Raw genomic sequence first — 25,166 nt, forward strand, 5'->3', positions numbered from 1 at the left:
ACAATTAGTTTACTTTATTATCCATGTCCATGAGCATGTGTGCATGTGCACATGTGTAAGCATGTTTATGTGTACAAGCATAGGTGGGTACCTGCAGAAGCCAGAATTAAATTAATAATTTAGTATAGCCTTACTCAGTTTGTTCCCACCCAAGATTTCTACTCATTTTCTCCAAAAAGAAAAAAAAACTTTCAGGAAATGTACAGAGATTATTTTCCTCTGGTACATAGTAGGGCACTTTCCTTTCTTGTAATGACAAAATCCATTTTACAGTAGAAATTTCCATTTTCCTCTCTCTTCCTGGTTGCTGGGATGCAAGCATTCCCTCCCATGACTCCACACTGATTCTACTGTGGAATCTGGTGTTCAGCTCTCTGTGCTGCAAGGAAATCACATTACCAACTAAGTGTCTCCTAAGTCTCTCATTTTGTCATTCTGCCCTATTTTATATCAAATATTTTAACTTTGAGGGATCCATAATTATGCATTTTAAAATAAGTTGTAGCACACAGAAACACTTTTAGGTAAAATACATAATAAAAAAAAACTAATAATAAGACTGCATGAGAAAGCTTCCAAACATTGCAGAAGCACATTCCTTGTAAGGTAATCATAAGTGTATGCACAAAGCAAGCAATTTGTGTTCAAAGAAAGAAAGCACATTATTCAAATTTATTTCCCTTTAACTATAACTGCTGTTGCAAATAAATTGGCAAATGCATCTTTGCCTGACCTCAGAGTGTAAAATTGTCACACCCTGTAACATATTTATTTTCTGTGTATAAGAAATCATAAGCCCCACAATGCCTTGTATAAACTAGAGTGTGATTTTTGCTAGAGCCTCTCCACATAAGAACTATCTCTTATGTGGTCATTGTAAGAGGATGAGTCAGATCAGGGCATTCATTATTCTAACCAAGCTAGCAATAAACAATAGAATAACAATTAGAATAAACAATAAACAATAGAAATATGGAATTGATTAGGGTGGAATTCTCATGAAAGCAAGACAGCATTTGGTGACAAAGATCCTGGCTGCAGTTTTTAGAAGAATCAAGTAGATCTCAAACTGCAAACTGTTCAAAGGGCAGTAGAAAGATGGAGCCCAGTATGGGCTTTGTAGGTTACTGCTAAGTTGTTGACAGCCATTCTGGGCTACCGACAGTCATTACTGACCAAGTCATGGCTTCCAGACTTGGAAACATAAATTCTCAGTAAATTCATGTGTTCTATAAACTCATGGAATAACTCTGGCACCAGAGCACAAATCTGATGATGCTTTGTAAGAAAATGCTTTCAGTTTTCCCTAGCAAGTAAGCGCCACCTACCTAGACATGGGATATTCTACCCTTTATTAAACCCATGAGAGCGACAAATATTCACAGTGTAGCGAAAGATTGTTCCACAGCAGCGATGGCCCTTGAGAAATAACTCAAACATGAAAGCACTCTGAGATAAGAATGAAATTCTATAAATAAGGTATTCTTCCTAAGAGTTTTGTATTTGAGATGACTGTCAATAGCAAAATGTTATCTTTATAAAATGACTCAATATTTATCAATTTCTTTCCAAACCAACTTCCATTATTTCATTTTTATGACCTTTATGAGATAGGCAGAGGAGATACAGAATTATTCTTTCTAGGTAAGAAAAGTTAGCAGACTGGAGAAGCTGGCCCAGAGATCTGCCCAAGGTTATATATAGTGACTGTCAGTGCTGGGCCCAGAACCTCAAATCTGCTGTCTGACTCTGATCCAATGCTCTCTTCATTGTGAACTTGAAGACAGACTTGTTTCTAGGGTGGCAAATAGCATCTGCTGTGCATGCTGGCTCTAATAAACTCAAAGTATGCCTGAGATGAGCTCTGAAGGACACACGATATACCCAGAGGGCCAGTTTATAAATAAAAACTTCATCCTTTCAGGTAGAGTGGCCAGATAAGTAAAGGTCCACTTACGCAGCCTGTACTTCATTCAGAGACTCTGAGATCTCACTCCACTTTAATGAAAAAAAGACTGTATAATTTTAAGATTGCTTGCTCTTTATCTCTCTTGTGGAAAATCTTCTGGCTATGCCAGGCTCCTCCGGGACTCACCACAGCTCACCACAGCGGGCTCTTCACCATCCCGTCAGGACTCTGGCTCAATTATGTCCTATTACTGCCAAGCTAACCTGATGGCGCTCCCCAATGAGTGTTCATCCTAGAAGTTTGTTCTGGATGATTTAGGAAGAGGCTCAACTACACCCTGTGATTGGCTATGCAGATTTCTCATTCTCTAACAAAAACAAGATGAATAATCATATTCAATAAAGAGGTTGAAACTTGGCTATTTCTAAAAAGATTCTTTGAAGATTCTTTGTTTTCATTTAGTAATTTATAACTATTGCCATTATTATTAAAATTTGCACTAAAGTTTTATAATCCCTAAACATTATTTTGCTATTTGCTGGATTTTTAAAAACTCTCTTGAGTACCTTACATATTTATCTATTACATTTGAAATCCTTACAAAAACATACGAGTTTATATTTTATAACTGAGGCGGAAAAAGCTTAGAACTGTGATGTAACTGGATAGAGTCATGGGATCACAGAGAAAGGAGAATTTCCACGCCCATCTTTTAAAGTGATTGGACTTGGGTGCCTGTTATAAGCATCCTTTATATCACCGGTGTTTAACTTAGAAGCTAAAGTAGGACATAAATGCTTCCCACAAACATGGGCATCCTAGAGTCTCAAAGAGTAAATAAATAAATGAAGAAGAAGTAAAGAATATTTGTTCAGTGTGTGTCCCAGGCTCATGCAAGCAAGTCATGTCCTTTACATTCAAATATTTTATTATTTGAAAGTATCCTCTTAGATAAGCCCACCCCTGACACTGCCTGTTTCACCAGAACCCACAGGCTGGATGACTTGGAGACCTAGGAAAGAACAAAGTGTGACTGGAGGGAAAAAATGTCAATGTAATGATGCCTAATGATATTCTGCTATACTCACAGATTGGTGCCTTGCCCAGTTGTCTTCAGAGAGGCTTCATTCATCAGCTGATGGAAACATATACAGAGACCCACATCCAAACATTATGCAGAGCTTGGGCAATCTGGCAGAAGACAGGGAGAAAGGACTGTAGCATCCAGAGGGGTCAAGGACACCATAAGTAAACTCACAAACTGAACTAACCTGGGCTCATAGAGGCTCACAAAGACTGAATCAAAAACTAGGGATCCTACATGGGCCTGAAACAGACCCTCTGCATATATGTTACATTTGTGTAGCTTGGTCCTACTGTGGGACTCCTAACAGCTGGAGCAGAGGTTGTCTTTTGAAACCCTTTTCCTCATGGTGTGTTACCTTGCCCAGCATTAATACATGGGGAGATGCTTAGTCTTAAGGTAACTTAATATGTCATTTTGTTAATATCCATGGAGACTTGCCCTTCCTGGACAGAAACAGAGAAGGGATGGATTCAGGAGAGAGAACAGAAGGGAGATTGGAGGGAGGAACTGGGAGGAAAGGAGGGAGAGAAAACTACTGTCTGCGTGGAAAATAAAATAAAATAACAATAACAATAAAAAAGAAATGATCTAAAAAGAAGTATCCTCTTACAAAAGGGGGGTTTGAGTTTCTTCTGTCTATTGTATGGGTCCCAGGGATTGAATACAGGCTATTGGGCTTGGTGGCAGCCACTATTACCTACTGAGGCATCTCACCTGCCTTCTTTATATCTTAAGGCAACTTTTCTTAAAACTGTTGCTGCTTCACGTTCTTAGTTAAAAGGTGTTTGAGAAATCATGTGCCCCAGAAACAGGAACTGGTAAGAACTTTCACACGGGTGGAACCTCCACACCAGTACCCTGGCTTAAGATTTGTAAAGAAAAGAAACCACAGAAGCTGGATGAAGTATGGAGACTCCTGCTGACTTTTACTAGGGTGTGGTGGTGCTGTCCTGTTAGGCGCCGTTGATCTAGTTTCCTTTGATTTGCAGAGGTTAGCATAAAAGCCTGAACAATGAAGCACTCCTCAGCACAGCAGCTGAATGCATTTGAGATGGCATGTTTCAAGAGGATTCTAGGTGCCACACGAAGAGACAGGCTTTGCAGTGATGATGTTAAGAAACATCTCCATCTACAGAAGGAAGTAAACTACGGCAATGGTGCTTCATTTGGAGCCATGTTAGGAGAATGAATGAAAACAGATATCCAAAGATAGCATTGCTTGCAGGAGTGCACGGGATAAGGCGAAGAGGAAGGACCAAAGAAATGCTGGATAGATAGCATAAAGAAAGACTGTGGAACCTTGGGTCTGACAATAACACAAGCATCTAGTACTGCCCAGGATAGAAACAACTGGAGAACAGCCATAAGCAGGCTGTCCTTGCATGCTTAAGCATTACCATGGTAGAAATGATGATAAATGATGAGCATAAAAGAAGATTAGGTGTATCTTGCATTTGCTGGTTCTCATTCAGGTTTGCCCCTCCCGTGATGATCCGTTTATATGAGGCTGTCTTCCTTCAGAAGGTGTCTTCAAGAGCTGTGGTGAATCAGAATCCATAACTCAACTTATTGTGCCAAGGGAGAAAAAAAAGTTGATTATCAGATGTTTATCTGAGAGAATTTACCAATGTTCTCATCTTGATGAGCACAGTTATTCAAGAAAGTTCAAACAGCCATAAAGCTCCATAATCTTTTTGTCGTGAACTGAACATATTGATTGCCTGGAAGTACGAGAGCTTAGTCAAGCATTTAATAACAGCACACCCCAAACGAAATATGGGATTAAAAACTCACTCCACTGCCCTTAATGATTTCTTTAATAAACCACCATGAATTATTCAATATTTACATTTTGCTGGGAATTTGTGTAGTGTCCTATCTAGAATATAGTGTGAACATTGACGAAGCTGTAAGAAACAAATCACTTTGTTTTCTTACTCCTGTGTTTTGGAAATGGTTTGTTTCTGTGTTGTATCATCTGAACAATATCACGCAATTTCAAGAAACTAGACTTTGGGGCCAAAGTAAAAGGCTTCTTGACAACAGGGTAGGATAAGGTACATGGATTCCTTTTATGGGAATGTTAGTTTGACATTGGCCTAGAAATTTCTTTGTACCTTAATTAAAGAGTAGGAGGGTTGTGGTAAAAAGAGCATGGTGGAAAAGCAGGGGAATGTATTCTTTCTGCGTTTTTGGCTTTTGTTCTGTGGCTTATCCAATAAGCCATTTTCCATGTGTTTATTAAATCAAGCAAAACACTGTTTTGCACATTTCCTAGTCCTTCTGGAATCAAATCAATTCAAAAATAGGTGAAGAAGAGAAGTGTGCAAATCATAATTTACATTGAGAAATTGATTCCTTTCCCCGAGTGAAACCATGTTCCCTGTCAGATTGCGGGAACATCAAAGCCACTATGAACAAGGCAGATGAAAACGGGATTTAACAACAGAAATTGAACTCTGCCTACCGTGTATCCAATGTTACTACAGAGTAAATAGTCTCCCAAAAGACCAACTTAATATATTGATCATTGTTCACTGTTCCGTGGAATAAATAAATGCATGTACATTTATATGCAGTAATGTATACATGTATTATGGTGTAATCTGTCAAAGGTTTCTGAAACAAATATCGAAAAAAGTAGTCATTTTCAAGTAGTTCAGTCCTGTTGTTGGGTTTGAATATTTCATAGTGAAAGTTCCAAGACAGTGCTGTAGGGTTACAGGCTCTTTGATTTTAGCCAAGCCCATCTTCCTATGTCCTTTACATCCCTGAAGAATTGAGAGGATTTTGGTCTTCCTCAGGCCTACCCTCTGGTGATTTGATTCTGTGAAGTGTGACTGATAGGTGTCTCTAGAACTGGGTTCCTAACATAGGGCAGATATTTATATTCTTATCTTTTTGTAATCCAAGAATGAGAGCTTAAGATATTATTTTTTTCTCGTAGAAATTTGAAGAACTGTTTCAGGATTTCATAAGATATATTATGTAGCGTCAGGTTGTAAATATGATTCAAAGGCCTTACACTTGGGCTGGGTAGCTTTTGATAAAAGCTGCTCTGTTTTAGTTTTTTGAAATGGAGTCTTTCTTGAGGTACAGCAGCAGAGCCAAAGTAAATGACAGTGCTTAAAACTCATATAACAGTTTGTTGGCCAAGCCACATTAACAAATACAAAGACTATCTACTTAAGTGTCTTTTGGATAAGAAAATTACACATATAATACAGAAATTTAAGTATTATTTTTCATTGGCTGTTCTGAGGAGTTTTTCACATATTATGTGTGATAGAAGACATTTCAAGAGCTAAGATGGCATATGGAAACATGTCATGAAAGAAGAATAATTTTAGTCATAATCCAGGGATAAGCATATGCCGAACACCGCGACCCCGTGTCTGTGCTCGGTGCGCTGGCACCCAGTTACCGAGCTTCAGGCAAGGGGTGGGAGGTTAAAATACACAGACACACACAGAGAGACAGCGACACGGGTCATCTTTGAATTCCCCAAGAATGCCCTCTTTATTGTGTTCAGGGGCAGATTATATAGAGATAGCCATGCCCCAGCCAAACCCACCAGAAACCACTCTCCTGCCATCAGTAACTCCTGAAGGTCTCGTGCTCAGAGCAGCTGTAGGCACTCAGATCAGGGGATTAAAAGAAATTCAGGATCTGGGGTCTCACTGCTCCCAACAAGCATAAGCCATTTAGTTTTGTTTGTTTTATAAGTACTTGGATTTATTAGGGACCATTATGTATGATTCCCTCTACTGCTCCGTATATTTTCTGTTTCCCACAAAATACATGATTTACCATGCTCTTTGCCACTATGTGGCTTAACTCAACAGACTTTCCTGCCATCTGGATTCCTACTTTTTGAAATCAATGAGAGCAGCAGCAAGAGAGGAGAGCAGAGTGAGTTCACCTGGCAGCGTCCATATTGAGTCTATGCTCAGAGCTGACTGCATCCCTTCATGGGTACCAGCTTTGGTCAGATCATCCTACCCTCACAGCACTCCTGTCCTTCCCTGGTTTTGCACTCTTCCCCTTCAGAGGATGGGTATACATGGTAGGAGCATCTACGATCCTGTCTGAGAGCTAGAGCACTGGCATATTTCATGTGCTTTCCTCTACCCTGTCTTCATAAGATGCCTTTTCCTTAGGCTATTCATTAATTATAGAATCTGAATGGCTCATATGTTTCCTTTCAGGATTTGGGTTGGTATGCATGGAAAATGATAGAGTAAATCCAAGCCTCCTCCAATTGCAAATATTTTTGGTTCTAGTTTAGTAAAGCAGCATACTTGAAATGGGCAAGGAAAGAAAATGTATTACTCACGGGGAGAGAGAGAGAGAGAGAGAGAGAGAGAGAGAGAGAGAGAGAGAGAGAGGGAGAGGGAGAGGGAGAGGGAGAGGGAGAGGGAGAGGGAGGGAGGGAGGGAGGGAGGGAGGGAGAGGGAGAGGGAGAGGGAGAGGGAGAGGGAGAGGGAGAGGGAGAGGGAGAGGGAGAGGGAGAGGATGGGTTGACAGAAGTGTCTGATGCTGCTGCAGGGAACATGGAGTCCTGTCTGCACATGTCTTCCATCGCACTCCAAATAAGGAACACTTGAAGACACCTCATTGTGGGTTTTAAACACTGGGTGCTTCTTGGTTTCACTAAACATTTTCAGTCTTCCCACAGTACGTGAAAATAAAAGAATAGTATAGGTTGCTTTGGTCATTTCCTCTTTGTCTTTGCATCCTTGGTTCCTATCTGAGAATTAGAAGCAAGAAGGAAGAGCTGAGTTTGTCAATATATTCACAAGACCTTTCCCCCATATCAGTTTATGTCCCTATCAATTTGACCATTCTTGAATTCGATGGAACTGATGAAAAAGCCTATCAGGATTCCCCTACTCACATCCATGCACTGTCCTCTTCATCACTGATAGCCTCACTTAAAAGTTCAAGCTACAAGCATACTAGTTTGTTTTAGTTCTTTCCCAGTGACTAAATGCCCAGCTCAGAATGTATTTTCTTCCAAAACACCTGCTCCTCATCCAAGTTAGATTTACCTAACAGTGTTGCCCTATCCCTATGCTTAAAACTGGATGATAAAGAATTCTCAAGTGAGAGAATTACAGGTATGTTTTATACAACCAAAAACATTCCACAGATATTTATCAAATATCAGATAAGAGTCTATGGTACACGAAGAGGAGAATAGCCTAGTGTCTGCCAACTGTCCTGAGAAGGATGGCAATGCCCATCATTTAGCCAGCTTGACAGTAACTTTCTATAGAAAACACTCCACTCTATCCTTCCTCTGGCTACTATTCCCTACTCCAGCGCAGAACTCTCAGCCTTTGATGCTTGTCTCTGCTTTCAAAATAAATTTAAAAATTCTGGGTGCCATATGGAAGTACTCAAAGTCAAGGACACCAGCCAATCCAGGATTCGTTTTCATCCCAGCAGATGAGCCTTATGAAGTTTGTTCCTCATTGGATAGCCAGCATTCCATTGCAGGCTGAGCTCACTTTGATTCTGATCTTGCCCTGGACTGTCATCTCCAGCTGGTAGAAGAAAGATATTCCCACCAAGATCCAGACCCAGTGCCAGTTTTCTCACCAAATCATTCCCACTGCATTGAACATTCATTCGTCATTGGAGTTTGCCATTTACTTGCCTCAAAAGTGTGGCTAAATGCCTTCCCAATTCGAGTCTAACTCGCGAGGTGAAGAGATCAAACACATTCCAGCTTATAACCCAGGAGTGTCTAGCAGAGGGCCTTCTTGGCACATGCATTTGGAGATCAGTAAATATTTCTGAAATGCAATGACTTCTAGTGCTGTAATTATACTTGGCGTGACCTTCCTTTGGCTGGAAGCAGGAAGTAAGCCATACAGCACGAACAGTATTAGAAAGTTGGGTAAATTTGCAAGTTTTAACCTTCACAGTCTTAATTTAAGTTAGAAAGCACTTTCTTTTTCTCAGATTCTATATAGACAGAAGCTTATGTTTGACTTCCCTTCTTTCTCTTGCTAAGTAGAATTATTCTCCAAACCTGCAAAAGACAAGTTACGTGAGGTTATCTTCTTTATACCTTTTGAATTTGGATTTTGCTTTTTAAAAGATAAAGTTTCAAAAAATTATAGGGCTGCTTTTTGAAATAATTATGTTCAGCAAAATCTGAAAAAGTACTTGTGTAGGATACAAATATTCACAATTCACAAATTAAAAGGTCCTCTTTGTTCCAATTATTAAATTTTGAAAATACTAAAGGGATTTTTAAAAACACATCTAAGGATATTCTTTTTCAAAAAATAATTCTCCAAAGGTATCTATAGATTTATTGAAATATTTATGATAAAACGAAACCCAGAGGCTTTATGTTGGTGGCATCAGAAAGAGGTTGTGTGATAGGCAGGGTCTGATTCTTGGGGTGAATTATTAAAAATATATTCTTCTGTACAGATCAAGAATTGAGAGATCAAGCAGTGCAGTTCAAAAGTTGAAAGAGATTAGATAAAAGATGGGTGTGCAGGAAAGCCCAAGGAAGAGATAAAACGGCTGCGGAGTTGGACATGGATTCTATGCCATGCTCTGTGTGTGCATGACGACTTACATTTTAAAAGAGAGCATCTATATGCACGGCTAGTGTCAAATATTAAATCTGCAGTTGTCCCATAAGAATTAGGTAGATATTTATTTAATACCATCACTCGATTAGTAAAAATAAATTTCAACTCATTTGAACATTTATCATAGTCCCCATTCCTTATTTCATTTAATCCCAATAAACCCCTCACGAAAAAGGTGTTGCTATGCCTAATATTTTACAGAAGAGAAAATAGAGTGGGATCTTATAAGTGGACCAAAGATGAACAAATTATATGGCAGAGAAATTATTTGCCTATAGAGAGGCCTGTTTTGAAGTTTTAGTTAGTTATAAAATCTAAATACAAATTAAACTTTATCTAAAATACTCAGATCATCAAATGCATTCTTTAGGATTTTAGTCCATGTAACACATGTCCTATCACTGTGATATACCCTAATTATTCATCAATACAATCTATAAATACTGACGGGTAACGACTACGGATCATGTGTGCTATGTAAAGCGTGGCTATGATGCTATATGAAAGCAGTCTTCATACACAATAATTCTCGGTCTAGTGCAGAACACAGAAAAATCAACATGTACCTGTGACATTCCAGATAAATGACATCATGTTATTATAACAAATCCAGAGGAGACTGCTCTGATAGCTTTGTCTCACTCTCTCTTTCTGTGTATGTGTGTGTGAGAGAGGGGGTGGGGTGGGGAAAGAGTGTATGTTTGGAGAAGGAATATCAGTATAGCCTGATGTGCAATGACACTTAATTTGATACCTACATAATCAAAACTGAAAGTTAGCTGGGAAAAGGCAAAAAGATAATTATGTCGAAAGGTGTAGAGCTGGGGAAGAGGACTGGATGTTCTAATAACTGTGCCGAGTGGCTTACAGTGTGACGAGGAAGAGCGGAAGGAGGAGGAGAAGTGGCACATCCCTCACAGCACTCACCCTAATGTTGAAAATAGTGCTTCAAACTAGAGGTTCACCAAGGCCTGCATTTCCTTCTCTCTTTTTATTGATTTTTATTGAGCTATACATTTTTCTCTGTTCCCCTCCCTTCCTCTCCTCTCCCATTCTTCCCTCTTCCATGGTCCCTAGGCTCCCAATTTACTCAGGAGATCTTGTCTTTTTCTATTACCCATGTAGATTAGATCCACGTATGTCTCTCTTAATGTCCCTCATTGTTGTCTAGGTTCTTTGGGATTGTGATTTCTAGGCTGGTTCTCTTTGCTTTATGTTTAAAAACCACTTGTGAGTGAATACATATGATATTTTTCTGGGTCTGGGTTACCTCACTCAATATGATGTTTGCTCCATCCATTTGCCTGCAAATTTCAAGATGTGGTTATTTTTTTCTGCTGTGTAGAAAAAAATTTCCATTGTGTAAATGTACCACACTTTCCTTATCCGTTCTTTGGTCGAGGGGCATTTAGGTTGTTTCCAGGTTCTGGCTATGACAAACAATGCTGCTAAGAACATAGTTGAGCACATGTCCTTATGGTATGATTGAGCATCCTTTGGGTATATACCCAAATGTAGTATTGCTGGGTCTTGTTGAAGGTTGTTTCCTAATTTTCTGAGAAATCGCCATACAGATATCCAAAGAGGCTGTACCAGTTTGCACTTTCACCGGCAATGCAGGAGTGTTCCCTTTACCCCACATCCTCTCCAGCATAAGTTGTCATCAGTGGTTTTGCCTTTAAGCATTCTTGCAGGAGTCAGATAGAATCTCAGAGTTGTTTTGATTTGCATTTCTTCATGATATTCAACAACTCAAATCATACAGATATACAAAATATACAAAGAACTCGAAAATTGGTCATCAAAAGGACAAATAATCCAATAAAAAAGGGGTATAGACCTAAACATAAAACTCTCAACAGAGGAATCTAAAATGGCTGAAAGACACTTAAGCATTTCATGCTTAATTAGTGAAGAGAAATGCAAGATAACCCAGTCGCTTGAGCTCACCTAGTCCTTTAGATTTTTCCCTGGGCTGTTTACTGGGTATTGCTTATTACAAGGCTGTGTGGAGCACACATGTCTTTCCAAAGTCTTTAGTATCTTGTAGATTCTTGCTCAGTTGGTCCAAGTCCAGGACAATACCTATTGTTAGTAAAATGAACCATAGTGCTAATCTGTGGGAAGTTGGAATAGATCTCTTAAAACTGGTTTGGAAAAAAAAAACAACAAAAAAAGGAGGAGTTAGACTGCAAACACACACACACACACACACACACACACTTTCAGTCTCAGCTCTCCATCAATGCAAGCATATAGCATACTGTGCTATTGAGACTACTCTTTACTGTTTTTGCAAAAGTTTTGGCTCACAAATTGCTACTTGATTTAATTTGTGGTAATCCACTCTTTCTTTAGGATCCATAACCTGTTTTTATTGACTCTATGGATTGGTGTGATGACTCAAATGATGATACAAATCATTTGGTTCCTAAAAGTTACATCAATCCCACATTTTCTCAAAATACCAACTATTTTGTATTTCCATTTCAGTTTGGATGGAGGGGGGTGTTATCCCTGGTTCTCTTTATCTCTCAAGAGAAGGAATCCATTGTTCTTTCTCTGACCAAATGTGGCACTTTCACCTTTCCATTAAATATTTGGAAACTGATTAGTAGGACTGTCTGCAGACAAAATAGGCTTATTCTCTGCTGGACTGAACAGAAGGATTTCTTTACTGTCTGGTATTCATTTTTTTAAATTTTATTTTACATCACAACTGCAGGTTCCCCTCCCTCCTCTCTTCACATTCCTTCCTCCCAGCTCTCCTCTAGCATCCCCTCCAAACTCACTCCTCCTCTGTTTCTGTTCCCAAAGGGGCACGCCTCTAATGCTATCAACAAAGCATGGTATATCACATTGAGTAAGACTAAGCACCTCCCCATGTATTTAGCCTGGGCAAGACAATCAAGTATAAAGGAATAGGTTCCCAAGAGCCATCAAAATATTAGGGATATCCCCTGCTTCCATTGTTAGGAGTCCCACAAGTTGACCAAGCTACACAACTGTCACATTTATCTAGAGGACATAGGTAGGTCCCATTCAGGCTCCCTGGTTGATGGTTCATACTCTATGAGTTCCTGTGATCCCAATTTAGTTGTTTCTGTGAGTTTTCCTGTATTGTCCTTGACCCACCTGACTCCTATAATCCTTCCTCCCTCTCTTCAGCTGGAGTCCTTCATCTCAGCCAAATGTTTGGCTTGTGGATCTCTGCATCTGCTTCCATCAGTTCTGGATGAAAGCTCTGTGATGACAATTGGATAGTCACCTGTTGGGAGCAGTGAGACCCCAGATCCTGAATTTCTTGTAATCCCCTGATCTGAGTGCCTACAGCTGCTCTGAGCACGAGACCTTCAGGAGTTCCTGATGGCAGGAGAGTGGTTTCTGGTGAGTTTGGCTGGGGCGTGGCTATCTCTATATAATCTGCCCCTGAACACAATAAAGGGGGCATTCTTGGGGAATTCAAAGATGACCCGTGTCGCTGTCTCTCTGTCTGTGTCTGTCTGTGTATTTTAACCTCGAGCCTCTTTCCCGAAGCTAGCGAACTGGGTGCCAGCGCACAGAACGCAGTCACGGGGGCGCGGTGCACAGCAGTCACCAATGGGATAACAGGAGATGACCAGTTCAGGATACGTATCTACTATTTCTGGGAGTCTTAATTGGGGTCATCCTTGTAGATTCATGGGAGTTTCCCTTGCGTCATCATTTCTACCTGACCCGGAAAAGCCCCTCCTTTCCAGTGTGCTCTTTCAGCATTCCTTCCTCCATCCACTTCCAATCTAATCCTTAAGTCCCACCAGTACCTGCCTCCAGTACACCCAGGAGATTGTTTCTATTTCCCCTTCCCTGGGAGATCTGTTTGCTGCCCACCCTCCTTGCTACCTATCCTCTATGGGTTTGTGATTTGTAGCACAGTTGTCCATGACTTTACAAATAATATCCCCGTATGAGTGAGTACATACCATGTTCTCTCTGGCTCTAAGCTTCCTCACTCAGGATGATTTTTCTTCTACTTCCACCAATTTGTCTCTAAATTTCCCGATGCCATTGTTTTTTAACAGCAGAGTAGTCCTACATTGTGAAAATATACATTTTCTTTATTTGCTCCTCAGTTGAGGGGCATCTAGGTTGAGCTGCTAGGAACATACTGAGGAAGAGTCCTTGTGGTATGATATAACATTCTTTGGGTATGTTCCCAAGAGTGGTATTGCTGAGTTATCATCAAGCCCGCATATGAAAGAGGATTGATCTTTCATATAAAGATATAACATATAAAGAACTCTAGAAACTAGACATCTATTAATAATAATAATAATAATACAGTATGTTACAGGCCCACATAGAGAATTTTCCCCAGAAGAATTTCAAAATGGCAGAGAAACACTTAAAGAGAAATACTTAACATCCTTAACCATCAAGGAAGTAGAAACCAAAATGACTCTTGAGATTCTATCTCACACCTGTCAGAAGGGCTAGGATCAAAAACACAAGGGCAGCTCATGCTGGAGATGATATGGAACAAGGACTCTCCCACTGGGTGTGCAAATTACTATAGCCACTTTGGAAATCAATATGGCAGTTTCTTGGAAAGTTGGAAATTTAAATAAGAGGGAAATGTGTTTGAATGCTTGGTTCCTAGTTGGTGGCACTGTTAGGAGAGGTTGTGAGATTCCAGAGGTGCTGATGGGGAAAGTGTGTCCCTGGAAGTGAGTTTGGAGAATTTGTAGCCTTGTCCCACTCCCTGTTCTCTCTCTTTCTGCTTTCTGTGTGTGAATGACATGTGATCAGTCAGTTTCCTGTACCTGCCTCCAGCTGTCCTGCCTTCTGAACCACTATTGGTATTTAACCCTCCGGAACTATAATCCAAAATAAACCCTTTCTTCTTTAACTTACTCTTGTTCATGGTGATTTTTCACAGCAACAGAAACATGACTGACACATCTGGGTACCATATGACTGTCTTCCAACAAAGGGAATATTTGAGTACACTAGGCACCATGGTCAAGTACATATCACCATGTGCTCACAGTCTTCAGATATCTGTGTCTTCCCGCTGCAGGGCATATGGTGACTGAATAATAAGCAACAGAAGCTCCAGTGGGGCCCTAGAGAACTGTCACCATAAACATTGGAATGACATGCACCTTGTGCTGAGCCACCAACTTCTTCAGTCAAGGGGTACCAGGTCTGAAATCAAGGGAACCTTAGAACTAGGAAAGGAATCTGACCTTCTTTTGAGGAAGCTTCTCTGGGCTTCTGGGTCATCCACTCTTGTCTTCTGTGGAAATTTAGGCTAAGCATCCTTGCCTTGGTGGTCCATTTTCACTGAGTTTACAAACAACAGTTTTATAAGTCAAGACTTCATCATTGCCTCCTGCTGTTCATTAAGAAACCTCTGCCTTTCCTTCTGTGGTCCTCAGGCACTGAGTCCTTGCCTTACTATTATGTTTGAATTGTATGAGGTTCCCTGCCATCAGAAAGCTCTCCTCTACAGTAGTATTTTCTATGGTTAGTCCTTAGCTGAAGAGGACATTTATACCAAGACCCTGAAATGTTCCTTTTTTGTCGGTAAAGCCAATGTCTTCTGGAAGTTCCTCTGCAACTTACCTGCTACGGAGCATTTCCATCGGTACACATCAAATGGTTTTATCTTGTCCACTCTCCTGAGCCTTTTGGCCACTTTCTCCAGCATTTTTCACGCCAGTACTTACTTCATTTTCTATGGCACAATGTCTTCTCCTTGTGTTCTAGCACCATGGTATCAGAGTTTCACACTACCTCCTAGGTGTCTTCAAAAGGCATCATATATTAAAGCAAGAGTGAACACTTCTATTTTAATAAATGTGTCTTATTTAACCAGGTATTCTGGATTGTCTTCTTTAGATGTTAAGCTTCCTGCCCTGGTTTTTTCAAAGAACAGTTAACTAGTCTTTTCCCTCCTAGTAGCTCTGTATTAACTACTACCTTAGCTAATAGTCTGAAGTTCAGATAGATGATGCTCATAGTCTTGCAGGGCAAATAGAAGCTTATAACATATCGTGTTATGGATGGTTAGATTGACAAGGGAAAGAAGCCAAGTCTGAAGGCACACTTGGTTCAGAGTTGATTAAAATTTTGAACATGCTAAAACCAGATGTTCCCTACTAAAAAGTCAAGTTCTTCCTCTCAGGCTAGACCTTCACACTGACAAAGTGACTAGAGTTGAAATTCAGCTTTCTAGGGTGCTCTTATGCTTAAGTTCTGAGACCAATCCTTTCACCCCTATATCTAGAAGATGTGAGAATGATTTAATTTATTCTTTAGGGCAATTCTTTGGAAGGCTGTAAACTGTGAGTACTCAACAGTATGCATTTTTGGTTAGCAGAATGATGGACACTGTTTGGAAGTTGGCAAATTTGCATAGTCAGCCTCTATCATAATAGAAGGAATCATTTATTACAAAAGTAAGTATTGCTTCATGCTATGTATTGATGAGAAAGCATAAAAAGGAAAGAGAAAAGCTACGTTTAAAGCAAGAGACCAGGTGGAAATGGTCAGTGATACCTTTAGGACAATGTAGAAGGGGAAAACTTTCGGCTAAATGAAAAATATCCATTGTGTTTCTGTCATGTGCTAAGTTAAAGAATAGAAAGCGGTATGTCTAGAGAAAGGAGATAAACCTGACAGGCATTGTTGAGGGAAGAGATGAGGTTGGTGATAAAGAAGATTTTGTGGGAGTGGCTTGCCTTTTTTGTGGCTTTGTTCTTTTCAGCTGAGTCAGCTTAACCAGGAAAGTATATAGTTAATTCAGAGTTCAAATTTGTCCAGAGTCTAATGCCTGTGAAGGCAAGTAAGGTGTAAGGTGTCTCTTAGTGAAATGGATTGACATATAATTGACTATTATAACCACATTAGAGTGATTTTATTAAGAAATCATTTAATACACAAACAAGAAATAGATGCTGTTTAGGGAACATTACTTGGGCATGGCCATCATCAGGTGACTTTAAAGTAGATTGCTGATATGAGACAAGGAATCACCACAAGTGGTGAAACCAATGGACTCGTCGCCACATAATCAAAACACCAGTCTCCTTTGTGCCCATAAGGTCAGCCATTAGCAGTATGCTAAAACCACAAATAGTTTTAATAGATCAACTTCTGCTGTATCACTTTGCTCTCACCTTGGTGAGTAATTCCCCCTTTAAGTGACTTTTCCATGACTTTCACCTCTTTCTAAGCCATCTTTTCCCATCACAGTTTGCCCTCAGATTCCACTTATACATATGGATTCAAGTATACCTATACGGTAATGATTCTCAGATTTTTTCCCTTCTCCAGCCATTTCCTATGAACTCCAGACTCATATATCTAGTTAGATCATTCATATGTACATGTGGCTGTTTTATCTTTTCCTTAACTTCTTCACAATTGAATTCATCATCTTCCCATGACCTATCCATTTTAATACTTTCCTATAGGCTTGTGTTATACACAGAGACAGTCAGATGTTTCATATTCATATATAACACACTCAGTTGAACTTTCAGTCATCCTATAGACCTGGTTTGTTTCTATTTTCTTACTCCATGAAATAGTGCTGCAATCAATAAGTTCTGTAACACAAACCCTTAAACTCAATGTGACCTTCCTCACTCTCCCATTGTCCCTATCCATTTAATCAATAATTTATTTTAGAATGGCCCATGTTACTGATAAATGTATAACTTTCTATATCTCCTGCCACCAGAATGGCAGTGTTTTCATGAAAATCTGAAATAATGTCTTAAATGGCATCCTCTTTATTATGTAAGTAAATATGCACATGCAAACCAGATCTTGTTTCACCTCTGTTTTAAAACTTTTCATAACTTCTTGTTATTTTAAGAACTAAGATACCAGATAATGGAAAGATCTCCCATGCTCTTGGATAGGTAGGATCAACAAATTAAAAATGGCAATCCCACCAAAGGCAATCTATAGATTCACTGCAATCCCCATAAAAATCCCTTTACAGACCTTAAAAGAACAATACTCAACTTCATATGGAAAAATAAAAACCCAGGATAGCCAAAACAATCCTGTAAAATAAAGGAACTTCCGGAGGCATCCCTGACATCAAGATTTATTACAGAGCTACAGCAATTAAAACAGCATGGTACTGGCATAAAAACAGAGAGGTTGACCAATAGAATCGAATTGAAGATCTGAATATTAATCCACACACCTATAAACACCTGATTTTTTACAAAGAAGCTAAAATAATACAAAGAGAAAAAGAGAAAGCATCTTCAACAATTGATGCTGGCCTAAATGGATGTTAACATGTAGAAGAATGAAAATAGATCCATATCTATCACCATGTACAAAACTCAAGTCCAAATGGATTAAAGACCTCAATATAAATCCAATCACACTGAACCTGACAGAAAAGAAAGTGGGAAGTAGTCTTCAATGCACGGGCACAGGAGACCACTTGCTAAATACAACCTCAGTAGCACAGACATTGAGAGCAACAATAAATAAATGGGACCTGCTGAAACTGAGAAGCTTCTGTAAAGCAAAGGACACAGTCAGTAAGACAAAAAGGCAGCCTATTGAATGGGAAAAGATCTTCACCAACCCCACATCAGACAAAGGCCTGATCTCCAAAATATATGAAGAACTCAATAAATTAGACAACAAAATTCTAAATAACCCAATTAAAATGGGGTACAAAATTAAACAGAGAATCCTCAATAGAGGAATTTCAAATGGCCAAAAGATACTTAAGGAAATGTTTAACATCTTTAGCCATCAGAGAAATGTAAATCATTTGAGGGAATGGGATAGTTGAGATGGAGGAAGAACAGAGATGAGAGCAAGGAAAGAGATACATTGATTGAGGGAGACTTTATAGGGTTTGCAAGAAAGCTGGCTCTGGAGAAATTCCCAGGAATCCACAAGGATGACCCCAGCTAAAACCCTAAGCAATAGAGGAGAGAGGGCCCAATATTGACTTGCCCTGTAGTCAGATAGATGAATATCTTAAATATCACCATAGAACCTTCATCAAGCAAATGATGGAAACAGAGGCAGAGACCCACATTGGAGCACTGGACTGAGCTCCCAAAGTCCAGTTGAAGAGCAGGAGAAATAAGAATATGAGCAAAGAGATCAAGACCATGATAAGTACACCTACTGAAACAGTCTACCTGAGTTAATGGGAGCTCACCAACTCGAGCCGGACTGGGAAGGAAAACACATAGGACCAAACTAACTAGTTCCTCTGAATGTGGTTCACAGTTGTATGGCTGGGGCAGACTGAGAGATTTGCAATGGCACCAGGATTTATCCCTTCTGATTGTGCTAGCTTTTGGGGAACCTATTCTCTATGGATGTATTCTTTGTTCAGCCTAGATATAGTAGGGAGAGTCTTGGACCTTCCCCAAAGCGATTTGCCTTATCCTCTTTGAAGACTGGATGGGGGTCATGTGGGAGAATGTGTGGAGGGAATGGAAGGTGGAAAGGGAGTGGGAACTTGGATTGGTATGTATAATGAAAAAAGATAATTTGTTTTCTTTTAAAAACACAAATAAAATAAAATAAAATCTTCTAAGCAAACAAAGAACTAAGCAAGGCCAAAGGGGGTCTAACTACCTGACTTGTACTTGTCTGGTCGTCAGCTTAAATCTTCTTATACTTTCTATTAATTTGGTTACTGTGAATGGGGCTTTTTTTTTATTTGATTGCTACTTTCCCTTATTTTCTAAATCGGTTTTATTCTCATTTCTAACCTTATCTTAGTTAAGTTTCATCTATTGTTGTCATATAGGGAGTACACTTACTTAAGTAGAACTCAGCTGCAACTGCTGTGTCACTTGAGTTGAGTAACTTTTGTAGTAACAGATGAGAACTTGCTTCCTTCTAACTCCTGCCTGCTGCCCCAGTTATAAATATTTAAGGTTAATTGCTCATGGAACCGTTCACAGTACCAGTTTAGTAATTAACTGCTTAATATATATCTTCCTCTTTTTCTTTGGGTTTGATAGCAATGAGATAAATAATGTCTTTTGTTTGTTTCTGTATTTTAGAGATTCTATTCTGTTTATTAGATACTCAACATATATAGGCTGAAAAATAAGTAAATGAATAATTAAGTAGTTCATGCACAAGTGAGTGACTTGAATCAAATACTTAGGATATATACTTTACTAGTGAGTGCGCCCGTGTTTCCATTTTATCTTTTGTCTTTTGTGTACCAACACGGTAGGGGCATTAACATGGAATATCATTTAGAGGTGAGCATGCGTCAAGCCCTTAGTCCCTGCACTGACTACTGTCCCATGCAAAAAGAACTTATCTGGCTAAGGTTTGAAGTAGCACGAACCTGATGAAATAAATATTAATTTTTAGTAGAGAGTTGACAACATTTCTAGTTAGAGAAATAACAATGGCTAGTTGTATGATCTCCTGAACAATTGACCTTTGTCTAAGCTTACAGTTGTAGACGTGAGCTCATTCTTTGAAGCAGGTCTCATACAAAAACAGAAAGTGTTTGGTTTCCCCCATAACAGTCATGCTACTATTGTACCAGTGGGCACATCTTGTCTGGAAAGTCAGTAATATAACATTCAGATTTTACACTAATGGTGTTTCTTCCACTATAGCCTGCATACCCCTCTAGTGCTATGAAAAGTGTCCAGCAGGGGAAACACTTTCAGGTCAGTCCCGGGTTGGTTTCTCTATGTTCTGCAGTCAGTCCGTTGGGTTTTCACCAACAGGGTCTTCTTATCTGGTGCTGGCGGGCAATGTAACAATGCCAGTAGCCTGTGCTGTTATAGGAACTCTGGGAATTCCCTCACCAAACTCTCATAAAGAAGTATCTTGCATTTGGCACTGAGATTTTCTCTTAATATCTGTTGTCTTCTGAGGGACATTGTACACTTATAAAGGTACTCGTATTAAAGTTACTTCTTTAAAAAAATTCTAAAAAGTTAGTTTACAATTTAGTGGATTTCCACAAGGGTTTTTCATAATTTTAGTTTTAGTTACCCCCTCAGCCCATCCTCTTCTCTGACATCCATGTATCCACTTGCATAACACAGGAATAGCCACCATCAAGGGCTCTGAATAACAAAGTAAATTGGCAAATTTGATGTTATCTATAAAAAAACTTTTAAGTCCATAATTCCACTTCTTGGAATCTCGCTTAAAAATTCAAAACCCATATGAACATGAATAGAAAGGTTGTCATTAATATTATATCAGTTGAGAACTAAAAATCTACCTACGGTTTTCAGCAGGGGACAGGAGCAACAGCTTAATTTATATTAATGTATGTCCTGAAGTGCACTTCAGTTATTAGACAGGAGTAAGATACACATCAACAAGCTTGTGAGCTTCAATTCAGCATAGACTTTCTCTTTTCCCTAACCTATCACCAGAAAACAGAAAATGGCCTTGTACATTAATTCTATTTAGGTGAATAAATTTGATTTTCATTATGGAAAGTTATCTGAAAACATATGAAGTAAAAATAAATTCAATTCTATCATTATTTGTGGGGAAACATCTAATTCATGTTCAATGAAATAAATGTATAAGTAAGAAACCAGAAGGTTGCTCTTTAAGCTGCCTCCAAACGCTCCCTTTGAGGGTTGGGAATTAAGGCAAGAACAGTCATACTTCACGTGCTTAGTTAGCTATTGCTTGCCTCTTTTGGAAGAAGTAGGTATTCATGCATCATTTAAAAATCATCACGATTCATTTGAAAATCATTTGAAATTATAATATAAAGTAGGGCATTTATATTTTGAACAGGGAATAGTAATATTAGCTAAAACTGTATGCTGATCACGAGCCATTCACTTTTTAAATAATTTGCCTGTATTAACTCACCTATTCCAGGCTCTTTTAATCCTCATGAGAGAGGCACCATTACCGTTTTGCAGGTAAGGACATTAGGGACATAGTGATCATCTGAAATCTTGAAGTGACATGGTAGTTAATTCACAAGACAAACCCAGATATTCAGGCTCCAGATTCCATACTTTGGACCACCTCTGATATTCTGTGTCACTTTTATCAATACAGAGCCACTGCCACCATGCTTTGAATAATGAAAATGAATATAGGGACAACAAATTGAGCAAGGCTGATAACAGATCTAGAAATTATATATTGAAATATTTGAATTTATATTCAGCAGAGAACTGAGATCATGAGACTTTCCTGTATGCTGATTTTGCATGTGTGTGTTTGAATGGAGTGTAAAATCTCTAGAAGACATTTAATGAAATTATATAGCATAGCAGGGTGTACACTTTAGGAAGAAAATATCCTCAAATGCTGTATTGGTAATAAAAACAGCAATGCTTAACAGTTGGTAGTCATGGTACTTGATAAATAGTGGCATCAAAACTGAGTAAATTTTGTAGTTGACATCATTTTGGTAATAACAACAATGGGTTTTATTCTCGGAAAAGCTGAAGCCATCAAGTCATCTACAGGGCCTATCTGACAGTTTATTTCTATTTAATTTATTTAACAGTCCTGGACCATGTGGATCCAGGACCATGTGTATGCCAGACCAGTGTGCTCGATCTCAGGCATCCTTTACTGCTGGATTCTAGGCAAAGTACTCAACCATTGAGCCACATCTGCAGTCCTGATCCCTAACATTGTGAAAGGAAAACTAGGGCTTCTTCTTGACTACAGTCTTCAACAAATAGTCCCAAGAAACATACAAACAGCAACAATAACAAAAAATTGCTTTTTTTAGTCATTTCTTGTTTCTGTAGCCACCCAATTGTTATGATTATAGATAGATATTTACCTGAATAAACATGCTAATTTCTTCAAAATTTAAGACTTTCATTTACTGAAGACCATCAAAATATCTGCTCAAGGATGTACTTATGAAACAGCAACTGAATGAAAGAATGGGCATATTTTAATGTATTTACTTAATTATATTATCCTTATTAAAATAATGATTATGTCATCCAAAATTAATGGTGAAATAAAATGCTAAATTTATTGAATTCTTTACGGTCATACTAAATCACATACATACATGCAGCACACACACACACACACACACACACACACACACACACTTTCTCCCTTCTCTTAACCCAGCTAACACGAGCGTTTTACAGTTATGAAAATTAAGGTATAGAAAGGTCAGCTTGACCAATGTCAGACAAATATTAACTCTCAAAGGTGGGCTTTAATCCCAGGCTTGTTTTTCATAAAGCTTTTGATTTCACTGAATGAAAATAAGAAGCAGTGATCAAGAAAAGCCAAGGCAAGTTAAGCGTTAAGAAGGGTCTGCTGATTCGAGCAATGTGATTTCTACCACAGATCTCACAAAACAGCATGATGACTCCAGAACATCACCTACTGGCACAAACGTCTGTGCCATTATTTCCAAACAAACCTGAGAATAAACCAACGGCTTGTTTCTTCAGGCAGCGCTGTCATCGTCCCAGTATTTACACAGAATGCTACACTAATTTTGTTCATTTCACGGCTTGCTTTGTTATCTTATCCTGAACCTTGCCTGCCTTTATTTTGTTTAAGCATAGACAAAGCACTGAAAGAGCTGCCGGCATCCTATTTCCAGATCGTCAAGTTAGAGACTGCCTAGAATACAGCGGGGCGGGGGTGAGGGGGAGCATGCTAAGCACATTGGTTGTCCATTGCCTTTCTGTCTGGAAAAATGCACCCTACGAATAAGACTTGAAACCAAGAAGTTCCAGACAGCTTTCTGCATCTAAACTGTCAATGATTCTGAAGGAGAAAACATTCTTAAAAGCTGACTTCTAAGAGCAGTGACAACCAAGAACAGATTGTCTTACCCACTGGTGTTCTATATGTCAGTAAATGCTGTGGCTGAATGGTGAGCAGGATGAAGAAAAATTCTCCAAAATGTCCCATCTTTCACCATCTTCTGGATTACTGGGGAATATATTTAGGAGTTCACTGTTATGGATCTTCTTAGTGATGGCTAAAACCCAATGGATCCCATGGGACGGGGTTTTTCTTTATTCACCACAAAGTGAGTGAGAGCTGCGTGAAGCAATGTGAGCCAATTCCTCCCCAAATTGAAAAGAGATGAATCCTTCACTCCTCTCCATAATAATTGATCAGAAACAGCTCATCATCTCACGGTGGCTCTACTTCACATACATTGTGTTCTCTCTCTCTCTCTCTCTCTCTCTCTCTCTCTCTCTCTCTCTCTCTCTCTCACACACACACACACACACACACACACACACACACAAAGCCATGACAATATGTTTACTGAATAAGATACTGTCTGACTTGGAACAACATAAAATTTTCTGCAAAGCATTAAATATTTTGAAGTTTCTTTTTTATAGTGAGAAAAAAAGAAAGAGAAAGAGGGAGGGAGGGAGAGAAGGAAGGAGGGAAGAAGAGAGGGAGGGAAATTGGAGGAAGAACAGAAAGAGGTGAGGTGTTATATTAAATTTTGCCTTGGAGCATTATTACTTTGAAAGTAATCCAGATATTTTGTTTATATTGGAAAGTTCACGGAGACATAGTTAACTGCGAATAGAATTCAAAACCACACTCTGGAAGAGAGTTATTCCCTTTGGTCAGAGGCTATTGTGTGAGCAACTGTGCCAAGTCAATCAAAAAGAAAAAAAAAGGGGGGGGAGAGAGAATCTAGCCTCGAGAATGGAGCTGTCAAGACAATTGACTAGGTGACAAGATAAAATTTGAGATGTTCTATGTCAAAAGATAAATACTCAGTTTTTGTCTGAGTGCTGAGAAGAAAATAAAATAAATGTAACAATGTTAAATCTTATGGGAGCATTATTATTGAGTAACACTAAAGAAACTATATTAATTCTGCATAAAATTGAAAACAATACAAGAAATTAATTGACCAATAGCATTGCACAGTGTTGGGAAAGCACTGTACTGGAATGCTAAGATTAATTTCAGAACTGCAATGTGCTTGCGCTGGCTTTTTTTTCCTCTCTTTTTGACAACTTTGTTAAATAAGTGACTTGTAAAACCCATAAATTCTGTTTTAGTTACAAAAATTGTGTATTAGAAGAATTATTTGACCTTCAGGAAAAAACATTTTAAGAGTTGGAACACCGAGAACATTTTTCCCCCTGTGGATTTGAAGAAGACTGACAACAACAGGAAGTTGTAATTGGTTTGCTCTGACTTTTATTTATGTGGCTAATTACTGCTGGGTTTCTTCTGAACTGACTCCAGTTGCCTTCTGCATTGTTGCTAAGAAAATGTTAGACACCAGGCAAAAGAGAGGCAAGTCTACTTGGGGAAATAAACGGCCAAGAGCTCAGGATACTAGTATGTTTTTGTAACTCGTCTCCTTTCACTCCCACTTATGTCTTTACTTGAGTTTCACTTTCTATTTTGTGTTTGACCTATGGAGTTCTTGATTAACCTATATCATGAAAATTTAATTAAAATGGGGTTTTCATTACTTTTTCTGCTCCTTGGTAGATTTCAATCATTATGTCAAAAGGGTTTTATTTTTTATATGCAAGCTTTGCATTTCACCTGTGTAATCACACAGAAAACAATC

Source organism: Microtus pennsylvanicus, chromosome 7, assembly GCF_037038515.1.
Source record: "Microtus pennsylvanicus isolate mMicPen1 chromosome 7, mMicPen1.hap1, whole genome shotgun sequence".
In the NCBI taxonomy this organism is placed as follows: domain Eukaryota; kingdom Metazoa; phylum Chordata; class Mammalia; order Rodentia; family Cricetidae; genus Microtus; species Microtus pennsylvanicus.